Source organism: Coregonus lavaretus (assembly GCF_964263955.1).
Source record: "Coregonus lavaretus genome assembly, chromosome: 14".
Lineage (NCBI taxonomy): Eukaryota > Metazoa > Chordata > Actinopteri > Salmoniformes > Salmonidae > Coregonus > Coregonus lavaretus.
The window spans coordinates 6,503,906-6,515,853 of record NC_140001.1 but is presented as its reverse complement, the minus strand read 5'-3'; the positions used below and the strand labels follow the sequence as shown (position 1 = coordinate 6,515,853).

The window sequence follows — 11,948 nt, the reverse complement described above, 5'->3', positions numbered from 1 at the left end:
GGCTTCAATAGCATTCACACTGATATAGGGGCTAGGCCTACTGTAAATTGCATTATGTAAGATTAAATTATTTATTGATAAAAAGAGAACGCATAGTTATAATAAAATTCTAAACAAAACAACAACTAGTTTTAAATAGGCTATGTCACACTTACAGGCACCATCATTTCTCCCCGTGGGCATATCATATTAAAACAACGCAGACTATGGAGGGTTTCACCCACATCCAAACTTTTCACAGTAGCTAGACACATTTTTTATTTTATTTATTTGTACCTTTATTTAACTAGGCAAGTCAGTTAAGAACAAATTCTTATTTACAATGACAGCCTACACCGGCCAAACCCGGACGACGCTGGGCCAATTGTGCGCCGCCCTATGGGACTCCCAATCACGGCCGGTTGTGATACAGCCTGGAAGCGAACCAGGGGGTCTGTAGTGACGCCTCAAGCACTGAGATGCAGTGCCTTAGACCACTGCGCAATTTGGGTGCCCAATATTTGTCCAATATTGGACAAAGACCCAATATAAATAGAAAGAGAGAATTTCCACTCACTGTTATCCTGCTCCCATATAGGCATATGTTTTATGAACATAATCAGAACCATCTTACAGATCAGAGCGCATCCACACATCTCCCAAGTTGCATTGCAAGCGTGCCATGGACTTTGTCACCCTAAAACCAGGAAGGTGAATCGTTCTAATAAATTTGGTTGTAATAAAATTTTATGAAACAAGCGTTTTGTTTTTCTTTAACAACAACAACAAATATATGTAAAATGTAATGATATAAAACAGCCAAAATAAAAATAAAAGACACTCATTGTTGTTGAACCAGCCTTCGTTATAGTAGACCTAAGGGAGGGCTTGTTGTTGAACCAGCCTTCATTATAGTAGACCTAAGGGAGGGCTTGTTGTTGAACCAGCCTTCATTATAGTAGACCTAAGGGAGGGCTTGTTGTTGAACCAGCCTTCGTTATAGTAGACCTAAGGGAGGGCTTGTTGTTGAACCAGCCTTCATTATAGTAGACCTAAGGGAGGGCTTGTTGTTGAACCAGCCTTCGTTATAGTAGACCTAAGGGAGGGCTTGTTGTTGAACCAGCCTTCATTATAGTAGACCTAAGGGAGGGCTTGTTGTTGAACCAGCCTTCGTTATAGTAGACCTATGGGAGGGCTTGTTGTTGAACCAGCCTTCGTTATAGTAGACCTAAGGGAGGGCTTGTTGTTGAACCAGCCTTCGTTATAGTAGACCTAAGGGAGGGCTTGTTGTTGAACCAGCCTTCGTTATAGTAGACCTATGGGAGGGCTTGTTGTTGAACCAGCCTTCATTATAGTAGACCTAAGGGAGGGCTTGTTGTTGAACCAGCCTTCGTTATAGTAGACCTAAGGGAGGGCTTGTTGTTGAACCAGCCTTCGTAATAGTAGACCTAAGGGAGGGCTTGTTGTTGAACCAGCCTTCGTTATAGTAGACCTAAGGGAGGGCTTGTTGTTGAACCAGCCTTCATTATAGTAGACCTAAGGGAGGGCTTGTTGTTGAACCAGCCTTCGTAATAGTAGACCTAAGGGAGGGCTTGTTGTTGAACCAGCCTTCATTATAGTAGACCTAAGGGAGGGCTTGTTGTTGAACCAGCCTTCATTATAGTAGACCTAAGGGAGGGCTTGTTGTTGAACCAGCCTTCATTATAGTAGACCTAAGGGAGGGCTTGGGTTGTTGTTGAACCAGCCTTCATTATAGTAGACCTAAGGGAGGGCTTGTTGTTGAACCAGCCTTCATTATAGTAGACCTAAGGGAGGGCTTGTTGTTGAACCAGCCTTCGTTATAGTAGACCTAAGGGAGGGCTTGTTGTTGAACCAGCCTTCATTATAGTAGACCTAAGGGAGGGCTTGTTGTTGAACCAGCCTTCATTATAGTAGACCTAAGGGAGGGCTTGTTGTTGAACCAGCCTTCGTTATAGTAGACCTATGGGAGGGCTTGTTGTTGAACCAGCCTTCGTTATAGTAGACCTAAGGGAGGGCTTGTTGTTGAACCAGCCTTCGTTATAGTAGACCTATGGGAGGGCTTGGGTTTTGAACATATGAAATGGAAAACAAGCCATTTTTACAGGTTTCATGATGGGCATGGACACACAGCCTACATCATGGAGGGGGGACACGTAGCCTACATCATGGAGGGGGGACACGTAGCCTACATCATGGAGGGGGGACACGTAGCCTACATCATGGAGGGGGGACACGTAGCCTACATCATGGAGGGGGGACACGTAGCCTACATCATGGAGGGGGGACACATAGCCTACATCATGGAGGGGGACACGTAGCCTACATCATGGAGGGGGGACACGTAGCCTACATCATGGAGGGGGGACACGTAGCCTACATCATGGAGGGGGGACACGCAGCCTACATCATGGAGGGGGGACACGTAGCCTACATCATGGAGGGGGGACACGTAGCCTACATCATGGAGGGGGGACACGCAGCCTACATCATGGAGGGGGGACACGCAGCCTACATCATGGAGGGGGGACACGCAGCCTACATCATGGAGGGGGGACACGTAGCCTACATCATGGAGGGGGGACACGTAGCCTACATCATGGAGGGGGGACACGTAGCCTACATCATGGAGGGGGGACACGTAGCCTACATCATGGAGGGGGGACACGTAGCCTACATCATGGAGGGGGGACACGTAGCCTACATCATGGAGGGGGGACACGTAGCCTACATCATGGAGGGGGGACACGTAGCCTACATCATGGAGGGGGGGACACGTAGCCTACATCATGGAGGGGGGACACGTAGCCTACATCATGGAGGGGGGACACGTAGCCTACATCATGGAGGGGGGACACGTAGCCTACATCATGGAGGGGGGACACGTAGCCTACATCATGGAGGGGGGACACGTAGCCTACATCACGGAGGGGGGACACGTAGCCTACATCATGGAGGGGGGACACGTAGCCTACATCACGGAGGGGGGACACGTAGCCTACATCATGGAGGGGGGACACGCAGCCTACATCATGGAGGGGGGACACGTAGCCTACATCATGGAGGGGGGACACGTAGCCTACATCATGGAGGGGGGACACGTAGCCTACATCATGGAGGGGGGACACGTAGCCTACATCATGGAGGGGGGGACACGTAGCCTACATCATGGAGGGGGGACACGTAGCCTACATCATGGAGGGGGGACACGCAGCCTACATCATGGAGGGGGGACACGTAGCCTACATCATGGAGGGGGGAAACGTAGCCTACATCATGGAGGGGGGAAACGTAGCCTACATCATGGAGGGGGGACACGTAGCCTACATCATGGAGGGGGGACACATAGCCTACATCATGGAGGGGGGACACGTAGCCTACATCACGGAGGGGGGACACGTAGCCTACATCATGGAGGGGGGACACGTAGCCTACATCACGGAGGGGGGACACGTAGCCTACATCATGGAGGGGGGACACGTAGCCTACATCATGGAGGGGGGACACGTAGCCTACATCATGGAGGGGGGACACGTAGCCTACATCATGGAGGGGGTTTTACACACGTCCAAAATGGGACCTGCATGGCTAAAATAATGTGAGCCTGCCTACAATACAAAGATAAAAAGGGAATGTCAGCTCACTGTTTTACTCCTCTCAAACTTGATATTTTAATAAAGCTTTAGTGATTAAGATGTATTTCCAAGCGGTCTCAGGAGTCAAACCCTTTTGACAGTCTTGACTACTTCGCAATTGCAAAAAAAAAGCCTTCATTGAGAGGAGGGGAGGCTATGCTTGGTTTTTAGTCGAATAAAATGAAATGGGAAAAAACATTAGTTTTTAATTTTTCTAAATATGAAGTATACAGGCACCAAAAGCACATTAGACTCTTGTTCCATGTGCATATGGGCACTATGCGTCACGGCTGGATAGGATGCGTTTCCGTTGTCAAAATTAATGCCATAACCAACTCCGTTACCACTAAAACAAGCTTTTGGTTGGTCTTAAATATCCCCATCAGCGCTGTCTGAAATAAGCACTTTGGATCATGTTTTTAAGGACACACCTCAAATATTTCCACCCTGCCCATCTGTGCAGATATAAGACAGGTAAATTACCGAACCTGGTGTTAGGGCTGGAAAATGCCAGTGCGGCAGTTTTAAATTGCAAACTGACGTGCGTTTGACAGAATAACAACAAAAATCCAGAAAAACGCATGTCAAAAATGTTATAAATTGATTTGCATTTTAATGAGGGAAATAAGTATTTGACCCCCTCTCAATCAGAAAGATTTCTGGCTCCCAGGTGTCTTTAATACAGGTAACAAGCTGAGATTAGGAGCACACTCTTAAAGGGAGTGCTCCTAATCTCAGTTTGTTACCTGTATAAAAGACACCTGTCCACAGAAGCAATCAATCAATCAGATTCCAAACTCTCCACCATGGCCAAGACCAAAGAGCTCTCCAAGGATGTCAGGGACAAGATTGTAGACCTACACAAGCCTGGAATGGGCTACAAGACCATTGCCAAGCAGCTTGGTGAGAAGGTGACAACAGCTGGTGCGATTATTCGCAAATGGAAGAAACACAAAAGAACTGTCAAACTCCCTTGGCCTGGGGCTCCATGCAAGATCTCACCTCGTGGAGTTACAATGATCATGAGAACGGTGAGGAATCAGCCCAGAACTACACGGGAGGATCTTGTCAATGATCTCAAGGCAGCTGGGACCATTGTCACCAAGAAAACAATTGGTAACACACTACGCCGTGAATGACTGAAATCCTGCAGCGCCCGCAAGGTCCCCCTGCTCAAGAAAGCACATATACAGGCCCGTCTGAAGTTTGCCAATGAACATCTGAATGATTCAGAGGAGAACTGGGTGAAAGTGTTGTGGTCAGATGAGACCAAAATCGAGCGCTTTGGCATCAACTCAACTCGCCGTGTTTGGAGGAGGAGGAATGCCTATGACCCCAAGAACACCATCCCCACCGTCAAACATGGAGGTGGAAACATTATGCTTTGGGGGTGTTTTTCTGCTAAGGGGACAGGACAATTTCACCGCATCAAAGGGACGATGGATGGGGCCAAGTACCGTCAAATCTTGGGTGAGAACCTCCTTCCCTCAGCCAGGGCATTGAAAATGGGTCGTTGATAGGTATTCCAGCATGACAATGACCCAAAACACATGGCTAAGGCAACAAAGGAGTGGCTCAAGAAGAAGCACATTAAGGTCCTGGAGTGGCCTAGCCAGTCTCCAGACCTTAATCCCATAGAAAATCTGTGGAGGGAGCTGAAGGTTCGAGTTGCCAAACGTCAGGCTCGAAACCTTAATGACTTGGAGAAGATCTGCAAAGAAGAGTGGGACAAAATCCCTCCTGAGATGTGTGCAAACCTGGTGGCCAACTACAAGAAACGTCTGACCTCTGTGATTGCCAACAAGGGTTTTGCCACCAAGTACTAAATCATGTTTTGCAGAGGGGTCAAATACTTATTTCCCTCAATAAAATGCAGATCAATTTATAACATTTTTGACATGCGTTTTTCTGGATTTTTTTGTTGTTATTCTGTCTCTCACTGTTCAAATAAACCTACTGATCATGTCTTTGTCAGTGGGCAAACGTACAAAATCAGCATGGGATCAACTAATTTGTCCCCTCACTGTAGTGCACAACCCTACGTGGTCAAAAGTAGTGCAGAAAATAGAGCCCATATAGTGCACAACCCTACGTGGTCAAAAGTAGTGCAGAAAATAGGGAATAGGGTGTCATTTGAGACGCTGCCTTATAGCGTCCAGATTGACACTTTCCCTGAGCGTTGTCCTATGGTTATTTTGAATACAACCTTGAACCTTCCGACAACTTTCTGGGTTATGGTGCAGGATAGTAGCTTGGCTCTGGAACATTCTCAGCACATTGATGGAACTTGGTATTTCACTACTTTAACAGAACGTTTCCTAAAAGTTCATCCATGGTTACATTTCATTAAATTTTTACGTAATGTTCTAGGAACGTTTTCCAATGGTTTGACATTGGCAATGTTGTCAAATAGTTCCAAGAACATCCGTTTTTCAGTACTTCATCATTACGTTTCCTACACGTTTCCTCATGATTATATTTAAAGTAATGTTCTCAAATTGTTCAGAGAACTTTAAGAAACAATGTTCTTCTGTGGAAATGTCTGTACTTCCTCAGAACATTCCACACAAGTTCCCATGTGGTTCTATTTAATGTTATATTTTTAATACATTCTGGGAGCGTTTTCAGAAATGGTGTGACTTAAGCGATGTTCTAAGAATGTTCAGAGAATGTAGGAAGGAAAGGACAGGGGGATATCTAGTCAGTTGTACAACTGAACGCATTCAACTGAAATGTGTCTTCCACATTTAACTCAACCCCTCTGAATCAGAGAGGTGCGGGGGGCTGCCTTAATCGACGTCCACGTCATCGGCACCGGGGGTATGGTTCTCTTTTACATTTAACATTTTAGTCATTTAGCAGACGCTCTTATCCAGAGCAACTTACAGTTAGTGAGTGCATACATTTTCATACTTTTATGTCAGTTCTTTGCAATATTCTAGGAATGTTCTAAAAATAATAATTCTACACATTAACATCAACAAGCGCTTAATTTCGTTTTCAGAACATGAAGAAAACTTTAGTAACTTTCAGATTACATTCTAAATACATACTGTATAGACGGGTTGACTGACAACATCACGAAAATGATGCGCGCGCATCAATGTGGCCCGAAGGCGTGTGTTGTTATGCTTCTGAACAGTCAGATAGCTAGCAACAATTACAAGAAACTGCCATGTGGGGAATCGTAAGTGGCTCATTTCTGCTCGTTGCATCTTGTTATTGATACCATGTCTTGTCTTGACCAATGTCATGTCTATGCTAATATGGCAAAAATTTGCTAGCTAACCAACAACTGTAACGATGTATTTGAGAGACAAAAAGTGCTCATTGTGCAAATGTATTCGTTTTCAATAAACATGGAGACAAAATATTGTTTACATGTTAACAGTCTAAGCCCTGGATAAGAGTGTCTGCTAAATGACTAAAAAAACTAAACAAAACAAAAAAATAAGCAAACCCCGTCTGTTTTGCCCCATAGTTGCGTACAAGTTGGTTTTGTTGCTAAACGACCAACCCATCTATACATTCCATTTTCAGAACATGAAGAAAAAACTTTCCATAAAAACAACAAGAAAACATTAGTAACGTTCAGAAAACGCTCTAATAACGTTATTTAAAAAAATATGTTCCTTTCTCAACGTCAACAAAACTCTCTTGTTAAGTGTGTTCAGGTGTGTTGGCCCACTAATTGGCCACACCTGATCTTAATGAGTGATTGTTTCCTTTGAAATGGGGTCTGTTTGAATAGACTAAAATGAACAGGTTTGTATGCGTTAAACAAAACATGGCATACTAGCATTAGCCTGGTGGCGCAGTGGAAGATAATTTCATAGGTTCAACTCTCACTGATGCCGTGTCACAATAGAAAATAAAATGTGTTTGCATGATTGAAGCCTAAGCAAATTAATTTCCATGTGTCCTATCTGTGCTTGGAGTGCTTACCCAAAATAAGCTAGAAGTGTTATTAAAAGTCTTAAAACATTCACTGAATGTTTCAATAAGGTATTCAAAAACCTCCAAATAACCTTTACATTTTGTTGTTAGGGCCATATTCAATCCGTTTTGCGAAAATCCAACGTAATTCAAATTTAAAGGCACTGTTCCCGCTTTAGCAGAAACTGCATTCACGCTGCATACGTCAGCTCAATCGTAAATTAACATTACATGTTTATCAGGGAATCTATAACGCTTCACCATTACAGATTGAATAGAGCCCCTAGTGTTAAAAAAAAGTCCAGCAATAACCATAAAACTTTCAGAACATTTAGAGAATGTTTTCAGAATGTTATTTAACTACCTTCAAATAACCTAATAATTTCCGCTCTCAGAGCGTTAATAAAACCTCCCAGAAAAACTTTCAAGGAACCAGAGTAAAACGTCACAGATCCTCCCTGCAACATAAAAATAAATTTTCCCAGAACAGGCAACATTTTCACTTCTGTTCTCAGAATGTTTGAAATACTTTCTGTTTTACTGGTCAGGAAATGTATGGCTTAGTTCCACAACCAATGTGAAACCAAAAACATAAGTTCCAACTTCCAAGGAACCAAATGTGCTAGCTGGGATGTACTGCAACCTGGTCTCAAAGCATTTCGTATTATTCTGTACGTATATTCGATAAACTCCTTCAGTATGATATGTTATGTTTCTTATGGTAGGTATTCATTTGTGGATGTCCATCATCCACTTCTTATGATATGTTACAAATTTGCAAAACATATGATATGTTATGAATTTGCAAAAATACAATATGTTACAAATTTGCGAAATGAATGATATGTTATGAATTCCAATTTGTTGTGGCTAACGTTAGCTAGATGGCTAGGTGACTAACGATAACTTTAGCTAGCTGGCTAACTTTGGCTAGGCTAGGGGTTAGGGTTAAGGTTAGGAGTTAGGTTAAAGGGTTAGCTAAATGGGTTAAGGCTATGGTTAGGGGTAGGGTTAGCTAACATGCTAAGTAGCTAAAATGTAGTAAATAGTTGAAAAGTTGCTAATTCGCTAAAATGTTATCCGTGATGAGATTCGAACACGCAACCTTTGGGTTGCTAGATGTTCGTGTAATACGCCCAACCAACCACCCTCATTTTGTTTTTGCCTTAAAGGAAAATGTTACCCAAAAAACTATTCGTCCATTGTTGATATAAAAATGCGACATCTATTTTGAATGCTACATATCTTGAAAACGTTATTGCTGACAAGCAAAACATTTTGGGACTATATCAACAATGGACTAATGAAACAAATGCAAAAACATAGTTTTTGTTTGGTTTTCCTTTAAGTAACCTTCTGTCTTCTGTAACCATACCAAAAGTAACATACCATACTAATTTGTTAACCCGGATTTACATTTACTATGTTACGTTTAGTCTATATGACCAGGCTGTGTGAAAAGCCACATTTTAGTGCCATTAGATATAGAGATCTGGAGCTGTCATTGTAAGCGACTGGATTTATGAAACACTATTAAAAAAAAGTGTTATAGCAACAAAGTGTCTCAAACTGGAGGGTAGGCTACATTCCTTGATTGTGTAAAATGCAAACTACTCAACTCCCGTGCCTGAATAAACATGTTTTGCTGTTCTACCTGTGATTATCGCAGTAGCTTTCAGACTGATGAAGGCAGCAATTCGACTGTTCGAAATTGAAACGCCTCCAGCTCTCAAAGTATTTCAACCTTCTAGCCCACATTATTTGTTCTCACCTTACTCTCAGAATGCCAGAAGACTTTTGTAGTCAGCACCTCGGGAATCCACTACAGATGATACTCTTCTGAACACTAGAGGACCGACCGTCTGTCTGTCCGTTCTGCAGATGTCTCACGTTCGCATTCTTGAGTCAACAACCTCTCTATCTCTCAAAAAAGCGTTCTACTTCTTAAGAACTGCTCAGTTCCTTGGCTCCAACTACCGACGTATTGAAGAAGTGCAGTCAAGAAAACAGCTTTTGAATTGAGGATGGTTAGTGGTTCTCAAACCTCTACTTGGGGACCCCCAGGCGTTTCAAAATGTCGTTGTAGCTTTAACTAGAACACCTGATTCTCCTTGCTGATTGGTTGACAAGTTGAACAAGGTGTGGTAGCTCCGGAATAGATAAAATACATATGGAACGGCTGGGGGTCAATGCTACCTTGGCATTGAAGTAACCAATATCAAGGTGTCCAGCGGAACAGTCATGAAACGTGGATCTCAGATAAAAAAAATAGAAGTGACTGAGTCAAATCTCAGGGGTTGTTATTGTTATTTTTCATTTAGGTGACGTCATTATGCATTGAATTATGTTGTTCTATTTATTCAGAAGACATAAATACAATCCATTGAGGGTCATGGTGGTGATTACATGACTCTTGTAAAAACAATGAACAGGAAGATGATTCCACTACCCTATGCTTTTAATACTGCAATATGTAACTTTTTGGGCAACCTGACCAAATTCACATAGAAGTCTAAGAAGCGGTATATATTTTCTATGTGCGCTATTTCTATGCTTCCCATTCTTATGGTTTGTTTTTGCGTCTTTTACTTTAGGTTTTGTACACCAGCTTCAAACAGCTGAAAATACAATATTTTTGCTTATGGACAATATATTTCACAGCAGTTTACATAATACAATGATTATTTACACAATGATAGCTTGTTTTGTCACATAAACAGAAATTAGGTGAACTATTAGAATTTTTGCAACCAGGAAATGGCGTAGCGATTTCTGCGTATTGCAACTTTAAATACACTTTTACAGGAGTATTTTCTAATCAAATCAACATAATTATAATATATGGCCTCAATTGATATGTTAAGATAACCAATAGGATTTGCAAAGACAGGACCAGTAATCCTCCTCATGTCATTTTCACAAAAGGGTAATAACCTAATTAGAATGTTATTTACCTCATTCTTTGTTCATTTTTGTATAATTTTATTGAGATAGGCTAGTGAAGAGGAGACAGGAAATGAAGTACGGATCGCGAGGCAGAAAGGCAGTGGGTCGGATTTGAACACATGCCGACTCTGGTAGCCTAGGTTGTGTGTGCCAGTATCCAAGCACAGGCCACTTAATGTGCACGTTAAACCCTGTGAGAACCAGCGTTAGAAGATGTGAAGTGCTAAGTCATTAATGTAACAGTGAAGTATGCCATATGACAGGCCATACAGTTGAATCCAATGCTAATTGAGACCTCTGAGGTTAAAAGAGAAGAGTTGTTACACTCCATTACCGATGACAGGATTTCAGGATGTGAGATTTACAGTATGGACCAAGACCTTAGTCGAACCTTTTGGACTAACATTTTAACAATAACAAACTGTAAAATAGAAGATAAATAACACATCACATTTTAAAATCAAGAGCTAAATATACGTGATTTTTTAAAATCACCACTGAAAAGATCTCAGACGTATTATCCATGTAACTTGGTTTACTCTTTGTCCTCTGTACCGTTCGTCCATGTCAACAACAACAACAAGATTCAATCATTCATTCTGTTGAGATGGAGGGATAGTGAAGTTTACATCAAGATTAATACCAAGAGACCACAGGAGGTTGGTGGCACCTTAATTGGGGAGGACGGGCTCGTGGTAATGGCTGTAGCGGAATCAGTGGAATGGTATCAAATACATCAAACACGGGGTTTCGATGTGGTTGACACCATTCCATTCGCTCCATTCCAGCCATTATTAACGAGCCGTCCTCCCCTCAACAGCCTCAACTGCAAGAGACTTCAAGAGACTTCAGGGAAAAACAGACGAAGAAAAATGTCTAAACTTCTCCCCTCACTCTTCGGTCTTCGCTCATCCTCACAGTGTAGGCATGTTCCCAGGGCAACGACACAGCTAGCCCGGTTTATGCTCTTGCCGATGATATTGTCAAGCCAAACATGACATGACAATGAGTGACAAGGAGTTGGCATGACAGCACAAACAGACTGTCACTCAGGCTAGAAACAGCCTCCTCGAAAAAATATATTTCTTTACAAACATTATTTTTCAAACCCTTTCATATACAGTATGATGGGTAGCCAACAACAACGTGGCTTTTGGAAACGGTAATGACAATAAGGTCAATGCAGACTCTATCACAGTACGTTGGTAGAAATGATGACAAACAGTCGAACCACCACGTCTCAGGGCAGATGTTTTTTTTGGGGAGGAAAAATTTCATTTATTTATTTTTCAACTGGGACCAATTCTAACAGTTGAATGCAGCATGGTTAATTGTAACGGTATCCTCTCTACCGCTTTTCAATACTCTGTATGCTTTGAGATGTACATGTAAAAGATACACATTGAGTCAAAGCTGACAGGGAGCCCTTCTCCG

The 11,948-nt window shown here is 42.5% G+C and overlaps 1 protein-coding gene across 1 annotated transcript in view; it reads right to left on the bottom strand.

Annotated features, from left to right (window-relative positions):
- Positions 1–9,490, bottom strand: part of bmpr1ba (bone morphogenetic protein receptor, type IBa) — a 146,133-nt gene extending 136,643 nt beyond the window's left edge. Inside the window, exon 1 of the mRNA XM_084176647.1 lies at positions 9,340–9,490. The gene's annotated coding sequence lies outside the window, so the exon portion shown is untranslated. The remainder of the gene's footprint in view (positions 1–9,339) is intronic.
- Between the last annotated feature and the right edge of the window lie 2,458 nt (positions 9,491–11,948).